The sequence below is a fragment of the Triticum urartu genome, chromosome 4 (genome assembly GCF_003073215.2).
Source record: "Triticum urartu cultivar G1812 chromosome 4, Tu2.1, whole genome shotgun sequence".
In the NCBI taxonomy this organism is placed as follows: domain Eukaryota; kingdom Viridiplantae; phylum Streptophyta; class Magnoliopsida; order Poales; family Poaceae; genus Triticum; species Triticum urartu.
Window position 1 is genome coordinate 238,718,288 of NC_053025.1, and position 20,974 is coordinate 238,739,261.

Genomic DNA, 20,974 nt, shown 5'->3' on the forward strand with positions numbered 1-20,974 from the left:
CTACTAACGCTAAGAAGCAGGCAAGGTTCCGTAAGGGACTTAGCCCTGAGCTTCGCCGCGATCTCCGTCTGCACGAGTGCACATCCTTTCAGAAGTTGGTCAATAAAGCCATCAGTGCTGAGACGGGCCAGACTGATTATGATGCTTCACGCAAGCACCCCCGTGATTTTGGCTCTTCATCCGGCTCTGGAACTCAGAAGCGCCGGGTGTGGATCCCAAGCATGCACTGCCACCCAGGTTCATCCCGAGGCCATCCTTTGAGGCGCCTCGTCCCAACCAGCAGTTTGCACCGCCCAAGCCCTATGGTGGCCCCGCTGCTAATGCTGCTCCACGCCCCAATGTGGTGACATGCTTTAAGTGCGGAGAGCCGGGTCACTATAGCCGAGAGTGTCCCCAGAACAACAACCCCAATCAAACTGGAAAATCCGTTGGCCGTGGTAAGCCCGCGGGAAAAACATTCTACGCCAAGCCGGCCACCACTGCACGTGGCCATGTCAACTATGTTTCAGCCGAGGAGGCTCATGAGGATCCCAACGTCGTCCTTGGTACGCTCCTTGTTAATTGCCATCCGGCATCTGTTCTTTTCGATGCTGGAGCATCTCATTCATTCATATCCGAAAGCTATGCCCGATTGCATAACACGACATTCTGTGACATGCCCACTTCCATGGTAATTCAAACCCCGGGTTCCAAATGGCAAACTTCTAGAGTAAGCCATGGGAACGAAATTCTTGTCGACAGACTTGTCTTCCTTGCATCCTTAATAGCTCTCAAGTCCTCCGACATAAATATCATCTTGGGTATGGACTGGATGTCAGCTCATTATGCTAAGATCGATTGTGCCACTAGAACCGTTCAACTTACTCACCCATCGGGCAAGACAGTCAATGTCTTAACTCGAGTGGCCAAGCGCCAGCTTTACTCTCTAAATGCCAACCCTCTCCCAGACCTTGAGGATGTTCCGGTAGTCCGAGACTTTCCGGATGTCTTTCTAGAAGAACTGCCAGGTGTTCCACCTGACAGGGATGTTGAGTTCGTGATAGACCTTGTCCCAGGAACCGTTCCAATTTCTAGAAGACCCTACAAGATGGCACCCTTAGAACTAGCCGAACTTAAGAACCAACTCGATGAGTCCTTGAAAAAGGGTTTCATCCGTCCTAGTTCCTCTCCTTGGGCTTGCCCTGTCCTCTTCGTCAAGAAGAAGGATGGAACGGATCGAATGGTTGTGGATTACCGACCTATCAATTTGGTCACCATCAAGAACAAATATCCGCTTCCCAGGATCAACGATCTGTATGATCAGCTCGCTGGATCCTCAGTCTTCTCCAAGATGGATTTGAGGTTGGGCTGCCATCAAATCAAAATCAGAAACGGGGACATTCCCAAAATGGCCTTTGTTACTCGTTATGGCCAATACGAGTACACCGTGATGTCCTTCGGTTTAACCAATGCCCCAGCCACCTTTTCCCGGTTAATGAACTCGGTTTTCATGGAGTACTTGGATAAATTCGTCGTAGTATACCTCGATGACATACTCATCTACTCCAAGAATGAAGAGGAACATGTCGTACGTCTAAGGCTGGTATTGATGAAACTCCGAGAGCATCGCCTTTATGCCAAATTCTCCAAGTGTGAATTTTGGTTGCCAGAAGTGACCTATCTAGGCCATGTAATCTCTGGCAAGGGTATTGCTGTCAATCCCGAGCGAGTTCAAGCCGTCCTTGATTGGACTCCACCTGAGACGGTTAAGCAAGTTCGGAGCTTCCTTGGCTTAGCGAGCTATTGCCGCCGCTTCGTCGAGAATTTCTCCAAGGTTGCTAAACCTCTAACTGAACTCCTCAAGAAGGATAAAAAGTTCGAGTGGACTCCACAGTGCGAGTTCAGTTTTCAGGAACTGAAAAGACGCCTGACATCTGCTCCCGTACTGGTACCACCAGATTTCTCCAAGGACTTTATTATCTATTGCGACGCCTCGCGACAAGGACTAGGTTGCATACTCATGCAAGATCGTCAGGTAATTGCCTATGCTTCACGATAATTACACCCACATGAGGAAAATTATCCCACACATGATCTAGAGCTTGCAGCTGTAGTCCATGCACTTAAAACCTGGCGACATTACCTTCTCGGTAATCGTTGCGAGATCTTCACCGATCACCAAAGTTTGAAATATATCTTCACCCAACCAGATTTGAATCTCAGGCAAAGACGTTGGGTCGAGTTGATCTCGGATTACGACTTAGGAATAACTTACACCCCAGGCAAAGCCAATGTCATGGCTGATGCGCTAAGCCGTAAGTCCTATTGTAACAACCTGATGTTACAACAAAGTCAACCACTTCTCCATGAGGAATTCCGTAAGCTTAATCTTCACATTGTTCCTCGAGGATTCCTATCCACCCTGGTGGCGAAACCTACCCTTATGGATCAAATCATAGCTGCCCAGAAGCGCGACAAGGGCATATCTCGGATTAAGGAAAACATTGCTAGCGGAGTTGCTAAATGTTTCTCCATGGATGAGCGAGGTGCTGTCTTCTTTGAGAACCGTTTGGTGGTTCCCAAGAAACAACATCTACGCCAGTTGACCCTTAAGGAAGCTCATGAATCCCCTCTCACCATTCATCCCGGTAGTACTAAAATGTATCAAGACCTACGCCAGGGGTTTTGGTGGACTAGGATGAAGAGAGAAATCGCTCAATACATTGCTAATTGCGACGTTTGCCATCGTGTTAAAGCAGAGCATCAACGGCCTGCTGGCACCCTTCAACCTTTGGCTATTCCCGAATGGAATGGGATAAAATCAGTATGTATTTCATCACTGGGTTTCCCAAGACCAAGAGAGGGAATAATGCCATCTTCGTCGTGATCGACCGTCTTTCCAAAGTAGCCCATTTCCTACCTATTCGTGAGAATATCACTGCTAGCCAGCTAGCTGATCTATACATCTCCCGAATAGTGTCTCTTCATGGTGTTCCATTGGAAATTAACTCAGACCGTGGGAGTCTCTTCACCTCTCGATTTTGGGAAAGTTTCCAAAATGCTATTGGAACTCGTCTCTCCTTTAGCACCGCCTTCCATCCTCAATCAAGTGGTCAAGTGGAACGAGTCAATCAAATTCTGGAAGATATGCTCCGAGCTTCTGTCATCTCGTTCGGAATGAGCTGGGAGAAATGCCTTCCATTCGCGGAGTTTGCTTATAACAATAGCTATCAAGCTAGCCTAGGCAAGGTTCCTTTCGAAGTTCTCTATGGACGAAAATGTCGAACGCCTCTTAACTGGTCAGAAACCGGGGAAAGACAACTCTTTGGCCCGGATATGATTCAGGAAGCAGAAGAACAGGTTCGCGTTGTTCGTGAGAAATTGAAAACAGCCCAATCTCGTCAAAAGAGTCAATATGATCGTAAACATAAGCCTATGACTTATGAAGTCGACGAGAAGGCTTACCTTCGGGTTACTCCGTTAAAGGGAACCCATCGTTTCGGTATCAAAGGCAAATTGGCCCCTCATTACATTGGACCTTTTCGCATTCTTGCCAAACGAGGAGAAGTTGCCTACCAATTGGAACTACCCCCGCATCTTTCCAGAGTTCACGATGTCTTCCACGTTTCACAACTCAGGCGTTGCTTCATGGATCCTATCCGTGGAGTGGACCACGAAATGCTTGATCTACAAGATAATCTCTCCTATCGGGAATATCCCGTTCGTATCCTTGATCAGGCCGAGCGTACCACTCGACGTCAGAATATCAAATTCCTCAAGGTTCAATGGTCACACCATTCCGAGAAAGAAGCCACTTGGGAAAGGGAGGATCGTCTTCGACTCGAGTACCCCACCTTCTTCCAGAGGATCCTAAATCTCGGGACGAGATTCTTTTGAGTGGGGGTGAGTTGTCACACCCTAGTTAGTTCAAGCATTAGAGTGTGCATCATGTTTAAATTTCATTTAAATTTGAAATGGGGAAGGCAGAAACCCCCAACACCCCCCCTGGAAACAACTAGGGTTTACTAAAAATATTTTCAATGAACCTGAAATGCCCTTCTAAAAAGTTCACCCTCTTTGTCTTAGGTTAGAACCTCTGGCAAAATTGGTGCACAATTTTCTAGGTCAACAGAAGGTCATTGAATTAAATCATAAGTATTTGAGTTTGGGCATTTAAATGCTATAAAATAATCTAAATGCTCAAATAATTCTGGGAATAAATGTTTCCTGTTGGAAATAATCTAAACAGAGGCCACATTTATTTTCAGGATTTTAGGAAACGTTTTAGTATTTTATTTAAAGCTAAACAGTTGCAGTTAAATAGAAAACAGAAACAAAAATCAAAAAAAGAGAGAGAAGAAAGCCCACCTGGGCCTTACCTGTGCTGGCCCAGCCACCTGGCTCGGCCCAGCCTGCTGGCGCTGCCAGTCATCGTCCTCCTCGCGCCAGAAGGACGCGGAGCGCGTGGCCGGCGCCCGCGGCCACACGCCGGCCACCTCCTGCTTCCGCCGACGCCCGGGAGACGCCCTAAAGTGCCACGCGACCCCCCACGTCTCCCTCTCGCACTCGCTCACTCTCCCCCTCGTCTCCCTCTCTCTCTCCCGCGATGGCCGAGCGCGTACCTCGCCGCCGATCGCCGTAGTTGCCACCATAGCCACTCCCTCGCCCCTCCGATGAGCCCATTAGCTCCGCCTCGACTCCCTCGTCCTCCCCATCGAGCCACGCATCGCCGGAGGCCCTGCATCGCCGCCTTCGCCCTCGTCTTCAACCTCGGGCACCCGAGCCATCTCCGGTCGAATTCGCCGCCGCCAGGACCTCCCCGAGCCCGCTGACCCCCTCTCCGACTCCGCTGTGAGCTCCTCTTCCTTTCCCCTCTTCTCTCATGCTCGCGCTCGTTCCCTAGCTCCATTCTCCACCGCGGCCGAGAGCTTCTCGCCGCCGGCTATGGCGTAGCCGTGGCCACAGCCGTGCAAGCCCACAACGGAGCGCCTCACCGTGCTCAGTGCAGCACCAGGAACCCGTAGCCACCCCCAGTTCTCCCTCTCGTGCACCGTAGCGTCGAAACCGACCTCCCCCGAACTCCGGCCGCCGCCACGAGCTCGATTCCGGCGAGCTCGCTCCACCCCGGCTCCTCCCACTTGCCCCACTAGATGCGCACGAGCCCTAGCTACGCGTAGCACGTCTCCGCCGTTGATTTGGTCACCGGAGGACCAAATCCGAAGCCCTCCGCCGTCTCAGGCCTCGCCGGCGTCGAGCCGCCGGCGAGTTGACCCAGTTTGCCCCCTGGGTGGGCCTAGGAAGACCCCCCTGAGTCTATGACAGGTGGGGCCGGTCGGCTAACTAAATTAGGATTAGTCTTAATTAATTTTAATTAAATCAGTCACTGACATGTGGGCCCAGGCCCCACTGACAACTAATTAGTGTTAATCTAATTTTGCTAATTAGCTGAGAGGCTGACAGAAGGGGCCCACCAGTCAGGTTTGACCTGGGCTGGCGCCTTTGACCTGCTGACGTCACCCTGACGCAATGCTGACGCAGTAATTGATTTTCTGGATTTATTCTTATTCAGGAAATTCCAGAAAATAGTTCAAACTTCAAAAATTCATAGAAATTCAACCATAGCTCCAAATGAGATAAATTATATATGAAAAATTATCAGAAAAATTCAATCTATCCATCTGTAATGGTTTCATGCATGACAAAACAAGTTACCTTGCTGTTTAGGCAGAATAAGGAAATGCACTATAAATGCCATGTTTAATGAGCTAATATTTGAATCTTTGATTCAAATGAGTTCATCCCTTTCTATTTTAGCTTGCATTAGGCCAAGACACAATCATATTGCCATGTCATAGCATGCATCATATTGTTGCATATTGTCATGTGTTGATTGTGTTCCGATGTGTTCTCCGTGGTAGGTTCTGCCTCCGAGGATATTCACGGGTATCCAACTGAAGGGCAGTATCCCGCTACCACTCCATCAGGCAAGCAACCATTGATCATTCCGATACAAACCCATGTTCTCGCTTCTGCTCTTGTTTACTGCATTAAGACAACGCGATTCAAACTGCTGTGTGCTACGGTAGTTGAACCCTTATCCTCTGCATGACCTGTCATTGCCACAGTAACTAGATGAAACCCACTAGCATGTGTAGGAGTTGATTGAGCCATGTATGTGATTCTTACCTTGCTATGCCTGCTATGCTTAGAGTTGTGTCAGGTCTGATTCATCTGGGAGATGGGCTAGAGTGAAATGCTTATGCCGGTAATGTGAGGGATGTGTTGAACATGTTTTGGTAAAGGTATCGATGAGAGGCCATGTAGGAGTACATGGTGGGTTGTTTCATTGAGGCCATCCCTAAGAACTGAGATCTGTATGCGTGATTTAAGATTCAGCTACTACCACACATTGGGCCCTGAAATATGACCCCGCTCGACTTACTGACCCCTCTCGCCTCTGTCTAGGAGTTGCAACTAGTTTCTGGTGTTTGTAGGACATGTGTTGGCGGCCGTGCGTAGCGCTGACCCTAGGGGTGGGCTATGTTGCGGTAGATACATCGTGGCACGGTGTACCGAGTCACCCGTTTGGTGTCTCGGGAACCCTGTTCACATCGTTTGGGGCCGTTGAGGACACCCCAGCCGGATTTCCTTGCGGATGGAACCTGAATAGGCGATAAACCTGGACTAGAGACTTGTGAGGTTAGTCAGGTCGTGGTCTACACCCATGTCGGTTTTCGCTTGAAGTCTGCCGAGCACATGTCGTGTGCAGACGCTAAGTGGTGGAAACATGTGTGACGAAGTACACCCCTGCAGGGTATAAAACTATTCGAATAGCCGCGTCCGCGGTAAGGGACTACTTGGTTGCCTATACAGTTCATAGACAAGTTAATGGATACTACTAAAAGACTCAAGATAAGTGTGAGTACCGAGGATGGCCCTCTCGTAGGATGACGAGGGAGGATCCACGGTGGAGTATTGTGTTGGTGAGTAGTGGACTCGTGTGCGAAAAACTATTTTACCGGTGAAGTTCCGTAGGATAGCTTAGCCAAGAGTCAAAGCTGCCTTGCTGCATCAACCCCACCGCCTTCTTGAGAATAAGCATGTATAGTAGGTTCTGATGTAAGACTTGCTGAGTACCTTTGTACTCATGTTTGCTTATTTATTGTTTTCAGACGACAACACTGCCCCCTCCGATGGGTTTTATGTAGACCTTGACATCGACGAGTGACTAACCACCCAGGTGGTGATCCTGGCCATGGAGGGCCTATGTTGTTAGACAGGCTTCGAGAAGCCTTCTTTCTTTCTAGAGTCTGTACTCAGACTAGTTGCTTCCGCATGTGCTTGTATGTTTGTATGACTTGAGTGTCGGGTTGTGTGACCCCTATCTGTATGAACATGTTATGTATGGCTCTCTGGAGCCTTTAAATAAAGTACTTGAGTTGTAGAGTTTTGTTGTGATGCCATGTTCTATGTACTCATATCGGGCATATTGTGTGTATGTTTGAAATGCTTGGTATGAGTGGGATCCGACAATCTAGTTGTTTATCCTTGGCAGCCTTTCATATGGGGAAATGTAGTCTAGTGCTCCTCGAGCCATAGTAGTCCGCTACAGCCCGGTTCACCGGAGTCCTGCTAGCCCAGCACTACTGTTCAGGACATTTGACTGGCCGGCATGTGTTTCACTTCGTCCCTATGTCTGTCCCTTCGGGGAAATGTCACACGGTGATTTCCGGAGTCCTGCCTAGCCTGCTACAGCCCGGGGTTCCCGGAGTCCTGTTAGCCCGGTGCTACAGCCCGGAATCACTCGTTGATGACCGACATGTTCGATGTGATTCATGTATGCCTGTCTCCATAGGTCTGTGCCACTTTGGGTTCACGACTAGCCATGTCGGCCCGGGTTCTCTGTCATATGGATGCTAGCGACACTATCATATACGTGAGCCAAAAGACGCAAACGGTCCCGGGCCATGGTAAGGCGACACCCGTGGGATACCGTGCGTGAGGCCGCAAAGTGATATGAGGTGTTACCGGCTAGATCGATGTGACTTGGAATCGGGGTCCTGACAATATACTTCACTTCGTGTGTTGCACATCTAAGTCATCAATATGCATAAGTGTTAGGATGTGTGCCTGATCACAGGACATTTGAGGATTCCAAGATATTTAGCTCACACCGTAACTTGCAAAATCTCTTCTCATGCAAGGGCTTGGTGAAGATATCTGCCAATTGTTCTTCAGTGTTGACGTGTATGATATCAATATCTTCCTTCACAACATGATCTCTGAGAAAGTGATGACGAATTTCAATGTGCTTTGTCTTCGAGTGCTGAATTGGGTTGTTGGCAATCTTGATGGCGCTTTCGTTGTCGCAGTAGAGTGGCACTTGCTTCAGATGAATGCCATAGTCTTTGAGTGTTTGCTTCATCCACAGAAGCTAAGCGCAGCAAGATCCAGCAGCAATGTATTCAGATTCAGCAGTGGAGAGAGATACACAGTTCTGCTTCTCTGAAGACCAACATACAAGTGATCGTCCCAGAAAATTACATGTGCCTGATGTAGACTTGCGATCCACCTTGTCACCAGCATAATCAGCATCCGAGAATCCAACCAGATCAAACTCTGAGCCCTTTGGATACCATAATCCTAGAGTTGGGGTGTAAGCCAAATATCGAAGAATTCGCTTCACGGCTAAGTGATGCGATTCCTTTGGTGCCGCTTGGAATCGAGCACACATGCAAACACTAAGCATAATATCTGGCCTAGATGCACATAGATAAAGTAAAGAACCAATCATGGGGCGGTATACCTTTTGATCAAACTCTTTACCATTGTCGTCGGGACCCAGATGATGTTTGGCTGGCATTGGCGTCGTGAAGCCTTTGCAGTCTTGCATACCAAACTTCTTCAGGCAATCTTTGAGATACTTCTCTTGAGATATAAAGATGCCGTTGCGTTGCTGACGTATTTGAAGACCAAGGAAGAACTTAGGCTCACCCATCATGGACATCTGATATTGCTCTTGCATCATATATCCAAACTCTTCACTGTATTTCTGATTGGTGCAGCCGAAGATAATGTCATCCACATATATTTGGCACACAAACAGTTCACCATCATATGTATTCGTGAAGAGAGTGGGGTCAAGGGAACCAGGTGTGAAGCCTTTGCTCTTCAGGAAGTATTTGAGTGTGTCATACCAAGCCCGAGGGGCTTGTTTGAGGCCATACAGTGCCTTGTTGTTCTTGTACACCATGTCAGGATGTTTTGGATCTTCAAAACCAGACGGTTGTGCAACATACACCTCTTCTTCAATCTTGCCATTGAGAAAGGCACTCTTCACATCCATTTGATACAGAAGAATATTTGCATAGGCCAGCAGTATGCGGATAGCTTCAAGTCTAGCCACAGGAGCAAATGTTTCATCGAAGTCAATCCCTTCAACTTGAGTGTATCCTTGAGCAACGAGACGAGCTTTGTTTCTGACAACTTGACCATGCTCATCTTGCTTGTTGCGATATATCCATTTGGTGCCTATTATATTGTGCTTCCGAGGATCAGGACACTTAACCAGTTCCCATACATTATTCAGCTCAAACTGTTGAAGCTCTTCTTGCATAGCTTGAATCCATTTAGGTTCCATGAAGGCTTCTTCAACTTTCTTGGGTTCTGTTATTGAGATGAATGCGAAGTGCCCACAGAAATTTGCTAGCTGTGTTGCCCTTGAACGAGTGAGTGGACCTAGTGCATTGATGCTATCAATTATTCTCTCAATCTGCACTTCATTGGCAACACGAGGATGTACTGGACGAAGATTTTGCTCTTGCTGAACATTGTCATTGTTAGAGGGATTGTCTTTAGGCTGAGCATTGTCTTCAGGTTGATCAGGTGCGGAGATGATAAGTTCCTCTTCAGGTTGAGCTTCAGAATATGATTTCTCCAGTTCCCATGAGTTTGATTGATTCACTGGATGGAACTTCATCTAGCACATTTGGCAGGTGCTCTCTTTGTGAGCCGTTAGTCTCATCGAACCGCACATCCACTGTTTCAACCACTTTATAATGAAAGAGATTGAAGATTCTGTAGGAGTGCGAATCCTTTCCATATCCAAGCATAAAACCCTCATGTGCTTTTGGTGCAAATTTTGACGTGTGATGTGGATCCTTGATCCAGCACCTGGCGCCAAATACTCTGAAGTAACTGACATTTGGCTTCTTGCCAGTAAGGAGCTCATAGGATGTCTTTTTCAGAAGCTTGTGAAGATAAACACGGTTGATTGTATGGCATGCAGTATCAATGGCTTCAGGCCAAAATTTTCTTGGAGTCTTGTATTCATCAAGCATCGTTCGGGCCATCTCAATAAGTGTTCTGTTCTTGCGTTCGACGACGCCATTCTGCTGTGGCATGTATGGAGCTGAGAATTCATGTGTGATGCCCAAAGTATCAAGATATGTATCCAGGCCAGTGTTCTTGAATTCAGTGCCATTGTCACTTCTGATGTGTTTTATCTTGGCGCCATAGTTGTTCATTAATTGATTGGCGAAGCGTCTGAAGACATTCTGCACTTTAGTCTTGTAGAGGATTATATGCACCCAAGTATATCTAGAATAATCATCAACAATGACAAAGCCATAGAGACAAGTAGTAGTAGTAAGAGTTGAGTAATGAGTGGGACCAAAAAGATCCATGTGGAGCAGTTCGAAGGGTCGAGTCATTGTCATGATTGTCTTCGAGGGATGCTTGGCCCTCGTCATCTTTCCTGCTTCACAGGCACCGCATAAGTGATCTTTCTTGAACTTGACGCCCTCGATGCCTATGACATGCTTCTTCTTTGCAAGGGTGTGCAGGTTCCTCATGCCAGCATGCCCTAGCCTCCGATGCCAGAGCCAGCATTCTGAAGCTTTTGCTAGAAGACATACGGCTAGCTGTGGTCCTGCTGAGAAATCTACCACATACAAATCATCTTTCCGATACCCTTCAAACACTAGAGACTTGTCAGATTCCATTAGAACAAGGCAACGATATTTTCCAAACATCACAATCATGTTTAAATCGCAAAGCATTGAGACAGACATTAAGTTCAAACCAAGGGATTCAACAAGCATGACTTTATCCATGTGTTGATCCTTTGAGATTGCAACTCTACCTAGACCCAATACCTTACTTTTACTAGTGTCAGCAAATGTGATGTGACTTTTGTCGGATGGACGTAAGGTTGAGTCCATAAGAAGGCTTCGCTTGCCAGTCATGTGATTGGTACACCCACTATCAATAATCCATTCTGAAGCAGCTGGTGTCGTACCCTACAGTGCAGTTAGGGGGATAGGCTTCGCGAAGAGAGTTGTGAAGCAAAAACATTTGACGAACCAGTGGGTTATGAAAGCTTAAATCGAGATTTGGACTGATAGGGCGAGTAGCAAGCGATTCAGGAACAAAGTACATAATAAGACCATTTGTGCATTTGATCTTGCACCCTACAAGATGTTTAAGGTCCCCAGCAATAGCGTCAGACGATTTTGGTTTTCTACTGGAGACCTTTCCCTGCAAAAGAGAGTTAAGCTTTCTTAGCCACCCACATCTTCAAGGGTGGCTTTGGAGCAATGAGTCTAAGTGCAGCATCTGAGAACTTTGGCTTTGGAGCCCTAGCAAAAAGTCTAGCAGGTGGACAATAGTATTCATAAGAATAAGCAGAATAGTTCTTGGTCTTATGAACATGGCGGTTTGATGATCCGCGCTCATATTCATAGGCCTGAGTATGGCTTCCCTGCAAAACATTTGCGTTAGTGCGACTCCGATGAGTCCTCTGTCTGTATGAAGCCTTTGGACCGTATGAAGCCTGTGGTCTAGGGTTTGTCTTCTTCACCTGTGGTGTCATGATGACATTCACAGGAAGATTCTCCAAACACCTTTTCGGCACCCAGATCTTCTTCATAGGCGGTCCATTCCTGCAGTTAGTACCAATATACCTGGCAAACACTTCACCATTATGATTCTTAAACAGTTTGTAGTTTGCATCAAAGGATTCATCAATAACAATGGGATTAGCACAAGTGAAGCCAGATAGGGTGGATGGATCCGCTGAAGGTTCCTTTGCAGCAACCCATGTGGTTTTGGGGTACTGCTCAGGTTTCCAGTAAGAGCCATTGGCATTCATTTTCCTTTCGAACCCAACACCCTCTTTCCTAGGGTTTTGGTTCAGGATCTGTCTTTTGAGGACATCACATAGTGTCTGATGCCCTCTGAGACTTTTGTACATCCCTGTTTCAAGCAGTGTCTTCAACCTAGCATTCTCATCAGCAATAGAGTGGTATCCTCAGCAGAGGGGTTAGTTACCATATCAGCAGGTGAAGATATTGCAACAGTAGTAGAAGTAGAACATTCAGCAACAGAAGTAGCGTTATCACGCTCAATGCATTTAAGACATGGTGGTTCAAATCCTTCCTGAGCTGAACTGATCTGTTTGGCGCGAAGTGACTCATTTTCCTTTTGAAGATCTTCATGAGCCGCTCTCAATTTCTCAAGGTCTTGCTTCCTTTGAAGATAATCGTAGGACAACCTTTCATGAGTTGTTGAGAGCGTTTCATGACGACTTTCAAGTTCCTCATACTTAACATGAAGATTTTTTATGTCTTCAATTAAGGACTGAGATCGAGTCATTTCAGCGTCTAACAGATCATCGCTTTTGTCTAACAGTTTTTGAATGTGTTCCATAGCTTTCTGTTGTTCAGTTGCAATTTTAGCAAGTGTTTTGTAGCTAGGTTTGGAATCACAATCAGATTCATCATCACTGGATGTTTGATAGTGAGTAGTGCGTGTGTTTACCTTGGCACCACGTGCCATGAAGCAGTAGGAAGGAGCGGAGTAGTCCTTGTCATTTGCATCGGTGTCGGTGATGAAGTCATTGTCTTCAGTGTTGAAGCTGGACTTGGCAACGTATGCTGTAGCCAGACTCGCAACGCTAGAATCGGACTCCTCCTCAGACTCCACCTCCGCCTCCTCAGAAGCAGACTCCTCCTCAGAATCCATTTCCTTGCCAACAAACGCACGTGCCTTGCCAGATGAGCTCTTCTTGTGTGATGAAGACTTTGAGTATTTCTTCTTCTTCTTGTCGTCAGAGTCATACTCCTTGCTCTTCTTCTTCTTGTTGTTCTCATTGTCCCACTGTGGACACTCAGAGATGTAGTGGCCAGGTTTCTTGCACTTGTGACATGTTCTCTTCTTGTAGTCATGAGCAGAAGCTTCATCATTCCTTGAGCTTGATCGTGAAGACTTTCTGAACCCTTTCTTCTTGGTGAATTTTTGGAACTTCTTCACAAGCATAGCAAGCTCCTTTCCAATGTCTTCAGGATCATCAGAACTGCTGTCAGATTCTTCTTCGGATGAGGAGATAGCTTTTGCCTTCAAGGCACGAGTTCGCACATAGCTGGGACCGTAGATGTCTCTTTTCTCAGAAAGCTGAAACTCGTGCGTGTTGAGCCTCTCAAGTATGTCAGACGGATCGAGTGTCTTGAAATCAGGGCGTTCTTGAATCATCAGGGCTAGGGTGTCAAATGAACTATCAAGTGATCTCAGGAGTGTCTTGACGACTTCATGCTTTGTGATCTCAGTGGCGCCGAGGGCTTGAAGCTCATTTGTGATGTCAGTGAGACGATCAAACATGAGCTGGACATTCTCATTGTCATTTCTCTTCAAGCGGTTGAAGAGGTTGCGAAGGACACTAATTCTCTGATCTCTCTGGGTGGACACGCCTTCGTTGACCTTGGAGAGCCAGTCCCAGACTAGCTTGGAGTCTCCAACGCACTCACTCGGCCATACTGTCCTTTGGTCAGATGACCATAGATGATATTCTTGGCAGTAGAGTCCAGTTGAACGAACTTCTTGACATCAGCAGCAGTGACACCTTCTCCAGCCTTGGGAACGCCATTCTTGACGACATACCATAGGTCGACATCAATGGCTTCAAGATGCATGCGCATCTTATTCTTCCAGTAGGGATATTCAGTTCCATCAAAGATGGGGCATGTAGCGGAGACTTTAATTATCCCTACAGTCGACATAGCTAAAACTCCAGGTGGTTAAACTGAATCACACAGAACAAGGGATTACCTTGCTCTGATACCAATTGAAAGTGCTAGTGATCGACTAGAGGGGGGGTGAATAGGCGATTTTTAAGAAAGTCTTCAAAACATGGAAGTTTCGAAGACAAACGATAGAAGTAAACCTATTACCACGCAGCGGAAGGTAGACTACACTAGGCAACCTTAGTCAAGTAACCAAAGAAGTGAAAGCACAATGACTAATAGCAGGCAGCGGAAGGTAGACTACACTAGGCAACCTAGTCAAGTATTCAAGAAGTGAAAGCACAATGACTAATAGCAGCTAGGCAGTAAGGATCAGGTAGGAAGATATTGTGAAGCCAATCAGAACAAGCAGTCACTCAGTGAAGACAAAGATAATGCAATCATGCAATGACTTCACAAGGACCAACAGTAAGTAAAGGGAAGGGAAGGATGAAACCAGTGACTCGTTGAAGACAATGATTTGTTGGACCAGTTCCAGTTGCTGTGACAACTGTACGTCTGGTTAGGGCGGCTAGGTATTTAAACCTGAGGACACACAGTCCCGGACACCCAGTCCTGAACACGCAGCTCAGGACACCCAGTCCTCACCGTATTCCCCTTGAGCTAAGGTCACACAGACCTCGCCCAATCACTCTGGTAAGTCTTCAAGGTAGACTCCCAAACCTTCACAGACTTTGTTCACCGGCGATCCACAATGACTCTTGGATGCTCAGAACGCGACGCCTAAGCGGCTGGAGGATTCATAGTCCTCAAGTGTAATAAGTCTTCAGATCACACAGACAGGATGACTTAAGTGATTCCTAACACTCTTTGGCTCTGGGTGGTTAGGACTTTATCCTCGCAAGGAATTCTCTCTCAAAGGCTTCGAGGTGGATTTCTCTCAAACGACAACAGCCGTACTTTAACTCTGAGCAGACAACCGTTTATGGTTGGAACTGACACGTGTTCCAACGGTCAGATTTCAAACACACACGGCAACTTTACTTGGGCTACAAGCAAAGCTGACTTGTCCAACTCTGGAAAAGATTCGCTCTCATAGTCTTCACTCGAAGACATAGGATTTTGGTTAAGCATCACTTCAGTCATTCTGACTGGTTCTCTTGGACCCCACTTAATAGTACGGTGGTTCCTATGACTCAACAAAGAAGAAAAAGAACTACGAAAGATTTAAGTCTTCGAGCTCCATAGTCCTCATGCGATGTCTTCTCTTGTCATAGTCTTCAATGTGAATGTCTTCACATACCACCTTTGACTTCAATGTCTTCATACATTTTTAGGGGTCATCTCTGGTAGGAAAACCGAATCAATGAGGGACTTCTACCTATGTTATCCTGCAATTCTCACAAACACATTAGTCCCTCAACTAGGTTTGTCGTCAATACTCCAAAACCAACTAGGGTGGCACTAGATGCACTTACACCACATTAGTCCCTCAACTAGGTTTGTCGTCAATACTCCAAAACCAACTAGGGTGGCACTAGATGCACTTACACCCTTTCCTACCTTTAAGCTTAAATAGTCTTGATCGCGAGGGTGTGAGATTGCTGAGTCCCCATGAGTCACAGATACTTCCAAACAGATGTAGGTGCCGATGATGCCAGTTCAGGGGACGCTACCGAACTCAAGTGGGACTTCGACGAGGATTCGGGCCGTTACTATGTTTCTTTTCCGGATGATCAGTAGAGGAGCCTAGTTAGGACGATCGGGGATCTAGCATTTGGGGTTGTCTTTCTTTATTTTGGTTCCGTAGTCGGACCTTTGATTGTACCTTGGATGATGTATGATATATTTATGTATTGTGTGAAGTGGCGATTGTAAGCTGACTCTTTATCCCTTTCTTATTCAGTACATGTGATGTGTAAAGATTACCCCTCTTGCAACATGCCTACCATGCGGCTATGCCTCTAAGTCGTGCCCCGACACATGGAGATATACCCGCATTGTGGGTGTTACAAGTTGGTAATCAGAGCCTTCCCCGACTTAGAAGCCCCCTTCTTGATCGAATCGCTGACGTTGTTGAGTCTAGAAGAAAATGTTTTGAGTCTGAGGATTATATATATCGGAGAGTAGGATTCTTTTTGCTCCTCAGTCCCTTCGTCGCTCTGGTGAGGCCTCCTGACGTAGAGTTTTGAATCTTCTCTCCTCAAATTTCACAAAAAAATTTAGGATCAATCGGGTATCTTGGAGTCGTTCCGATGGTTTTGTGATGAGAACATTGTTCTTGGTGCTTCCTGACATTTAGGGGTTGTGGCAGTGTCCCGGGAAGTTGAGCTCCGAGGTGTTGTCGTCACAATTTTATCATTGCAGTTCCGGAATACCTGAGTTCTCCGACATCGAAAATCTCTTTTATGCAATTCTTGGTGAGATAACCTCGACGCCACGCAGTACTGGGGCGGGAGTTCGGGAGTATTTCCATAACTCGTATGACGGATGCTTTTCGAAGGTTGAGGTAAATGATTTCCGAAGGTTTCTTGGTTATGTGTTGAAGGATGGATACAGCTAGATGTAGGATTTGCTAGTTTTGGGTGAGATATTATGCTTCCCCTGTATCCCCAACACCTGATTGCATAACTAGAAAATTTCGGGAGTTTCATAGGTGGGAATTGAAGTAGCTCTAGTATTTCTTTCCGCAGATATTTGGTTTGTGATTGGTTAATCCTTACCAATTATTTGTTCATATCCGTACCTTGTTGATTTATTCATCTACCTGTTGTCTAAGTGGCTTCTCAACTTATGGAAGTGTGATGATTTACTTTGGAATTCATTCGTTCATTCTTGTTTGAATGTTAAGGCTATATGTTGCAATTTCGTTCCTTTGATTCAGCTTGAATATATGTCTTTCAAGTCTCTAACGGATGTCAACCTCTTCAGGATGGCTCCTCCAACACGTCAGAATCCGGACCGCAATGGTGGGGATCAGTCGAACCCTCCGCCACCACCTCCACCTCCGGGGGCATGGCAAGCTGTCTTGGCAGCCACCAACGCCAACACTCAGATGCTTTTGCGACTCTTGCAAGAGCGCAACCAAGGGCAAGGCAACCAAGGAAATCAAGGCCAAGGAAACAATCAGCCTTAGTTTGCTACCCTACATCAGTTCCTCGCAAAGCAGCCAAAGTCCTTCAGCAACTGTGTCGAGGCCACAGACGCCGACGGCTGGCTCGTGGACGTCTACAAACATTTTGAGTGTAGCAATGTCAGGCCTGAGGACTTTGTCAAGTTTGCTTCGTTTCAACTCAAAGACCAAGCTGCTGAGTGGTATCAACAATACAGAGATTCCAGAGGAGGTCGTGTGACTACCTGGGATGATTTCCGTCGAGACATCAAAGCTCATCACATTCCATGAAGTGTTGCTGAGAGCAAGCGTGAGGAGGCCCGCAATCTCAAGCAAGGCAGCTTGTCCGTGTATCAATACAATACCCAGTTTCAGAAACTCGCTCGCTTCGCTAAACAAGACGTCCCTGATGAAAAGAGCATGATTTATCAATTCAGAGGTGCCCTCAGAGAAGATCTGCAATTAGCTCTCGTGCTTCTTGAGCCGACTAAGTATGATGAATTCTACAACATGGCACTAAAGCAAGAAGCTGCTCAGCTCAGGTGTGATGCTTCTAAGAAGAGAGTCAGGGATGTAGTTCAACTGACTTGGCCCCTCCTGGGCGGGTCATAACTGATAGCTATATCCCCAACATTAGGCCCCAGGTTGACTTTGAGCTTTGTTCTTTGTCAATCTTCAATGCTTAGAAAAAATCCGTCTTCTTCTCTTTATAGAAATTTTGTAACCCGCCATGATGTCATCTCTTGAAAACACAAAAAACTATCATGGCGTCATCTTCTCAACGGATCTTCATCTTTAATGCTTTCTGAGAATCGAGGCGCCCGTTTGGTTGGATAATCATTATATGGGTCTTCCTCGTTTTTCGCGCCCGCCTGTTCAATTCTCTCCTTATAAATAGGCACGCCCCGGTCCTCCCATTCTTCTCTCTTCTTCATCTTCTTCCTCTCGCAACCCGCGCTGCTGCTCGAGCCCCGCCACCATCGCAGAGCATCTCGTCATCGTCGACCTTGGCCGCTGCATCAACCAAAATCGGGTCAGAAAACGGCAGTGACGTTCCGTGGAGGACTAGTGGCTGTAAGTATTCCCCGTCCTATTCCTCAGATCCGCATTTAGGGCTTCTAGGTTTTCCGCATGTTCTTCGTAGTTCTTCGCGGTTCTTCGCAGTTCTTCCACTGCCACCTCTTCTTGATCCAAAAAGAGATATATGCTTGTGCGGTAGCTGTTTGGTGCCTACTCTTGACATTAGTAGATCCCTTTTTCTGGTACAAAGGCCGCATTAGGACTGATGCATTCATCTGTGCTATATTTTTAGGTCTAGAATTTTTTTCATTTTGAACGGCCATTTGATCCATAATAATATCTAGAAGTTAAGAAACCTATTTGTCTCCACACTTAATCAATTCTGTTGCTGGTATTTCTGAAATGTCTATAGTCATGGCGGCTTGCGGTGCCGACTTACTTTTCCTTATATGACATTAGCCCTTACTTAAGCCGCCATTACTCCCCTGTACCATTATCACTTAATTTAACCATTACCATTGAATTGAACCAGCATGTTGCTTTCCTTTCAGTTCGTTTTTGAACATCATGCCGTCCAAAGCGCCAACTGTCTGCAACTGGGTTCCCTCAACAGTCACTAAGGACAATCTGAAGGAATTCTTTATCATAGGTTTTTTGCCAGGGAAGAATGTTATGTCCTACCGTGCGCCTGACCCGGAGGAGGAACGGCCCAATCCAAAAGATGGTGAAGTTATCGTCTTTTCTGATCACATGAACCGTGGCTTTTCCCCACCCGGCTCAAAGTTCTTCCAAAATGTCCTCCATTTTTTCAAACTCCACCCTCAAGACCTCGGGCCTAATTCCATATCCAATATCTGCAACTTCCAAGTTCTCTGCGAGGTGTACCTTCAAGAAGAACCGACTGTAGAACTCTTTAGAGAGTATTTTTATCTGAACCGCCAGAATGAGTGCACCAATGGTCCTAGCCTGGAACTTGGAGGTATTTCAATTCAGCATTGACAAGGCGTCATCTTCCCCCTAATAGTCTTGCCAAGTCATCCAAAGGACTGGAATCATACTTGGTTCTATTTCAAGACACTTCACCAGCAAATGAGCATCCACTGCCGGGTTATCGCTCAGAACGTCTTGACTCCAAATTTGCACTCCCCGACAAACTCACTGCCGCTGAATGCAAGAAGCTGATACCATCCATTAAAAGGATTAACGCTTTATTGGGGAACGGTTTAACCGGCGTTGACCTGACCCATTGCTGGGTTGCGTGGCAGGTCATCCCTCTAAGCCGCCGATCAAAATTGATGTATGAATATGGTGGAGGCCCAGATGACTCTCTTCGTCATAGCCCCGTTCAATTAACTGAAGAATATATTGTTTCAATGTCAACCCTTCTGGTGAACGGAAAATACAAAGACCGCAGGAAAGTCGGGTTAAACCCCTTCTGCAAGCTTAACCCGGTGCCAGAGGTAAAGAAACTCTGATCTCTTCCTCTTTGTATTTTTCTCAACCGTTTTAAATACCTGCATGACCTTTCATCTTGCTTATTTTTTATAGGCTAAATCTGATTTCTAGAAAGTCAAGTACGACCACAAAGCCGCCAAGAAAGCTAGAGATGCCGCAATAACTGCCAAGAAGACAACCCGGAGATCTAAGAAGAAGAAGAAAAGCACCGCTGAGGATCTGTTGAAGCTTGATGATACTTCTGAGTCAGAGGTAGCCCTTGACTCCCTTGGCCAACTTTTTAATAATCTTATTAACACTGATCATTGCCAGGACGACACAGGGGCTAGTCGGGCCATGGAAGAAGAGGTAACTATTTCCTCCAACTTAGCCCATTTGCCAAGACAGAAACTTCGAGTCGTAACCCAGAAAGTAAGGTTTTCACACCCTTTGGCTTATTTGGACCCTCATTTTCTTTTGAAAAATAGCAACATGAGAGCCGCCGTCAGACCCGGAACGAAGATGAACCGCCTGCTGTTCTTCAAAAAACTCCTCAAAAACGCCAGAATGAGGTTTATTTCTTCGCCTTTTATTTTCCACTGATAGATCTTCTCCCTTGCATTACTAACTTTATTTTATCTTTGTAGGAGGTGTCTTGCTCTTCTGGCGACTCGTCTCAAACTCAATTCCCAGCCTTTAAGACTGCCCCTGGGTAAGGAAAAAAAACCATCTTTCCTCCATGTCTTTCAAAAATGCTTTTTATACTAACTGTTTGATAATATCTCTCTGAGTGGCCAAACCAAGTCTAAGAAGGCTAAGGTGACTAGGCCGGCGGAAGACCCACCAGTCCTTGCACCCGAATCGGTCATGCCACCTTCTCCTCCGTTAACTGAAGCACCAGAAGACCCGGTTGCCAATGTTGAAGTAGCTCCTCCTGAGCCGTCAGTTGACGATACTATCATTAACCCTTCTGCTACCGGTCCATCCAGCTCAGCCAACCCGCCATCGCCGTCAACCTAGGATGTTCTGATCACTGGAAGCCGCTTTGTTGAGCCGGGGAATCCCACTGTGTTGGATCGTCACACGGCTAAACAAGAGGCTTTGGAGAGACAAAAAGTGTGTTTTGATGTTTCGCATTATAACCATCTGAGTGCCAACGACATATTGTCCGGCTATCTCAGCCACATGCACTCCAGCCGTGACTAGGAAATCAAAATGGTCAAGCAGTTGCAGCTGAAGTATGAGGTATGTTTTTCTGGCGTACTTATATTCTTCCCGCCCCCAAGTCTGTAGATTATGATAAAACCTGAATGATCTGTAGACTTATGATATAGCCTAAAACCGTACCTTTAGATTTTTCTGAAGTCCAATAAATTAGAATAAACTTCACCTGTAGTCCCCAAGGGCCGGT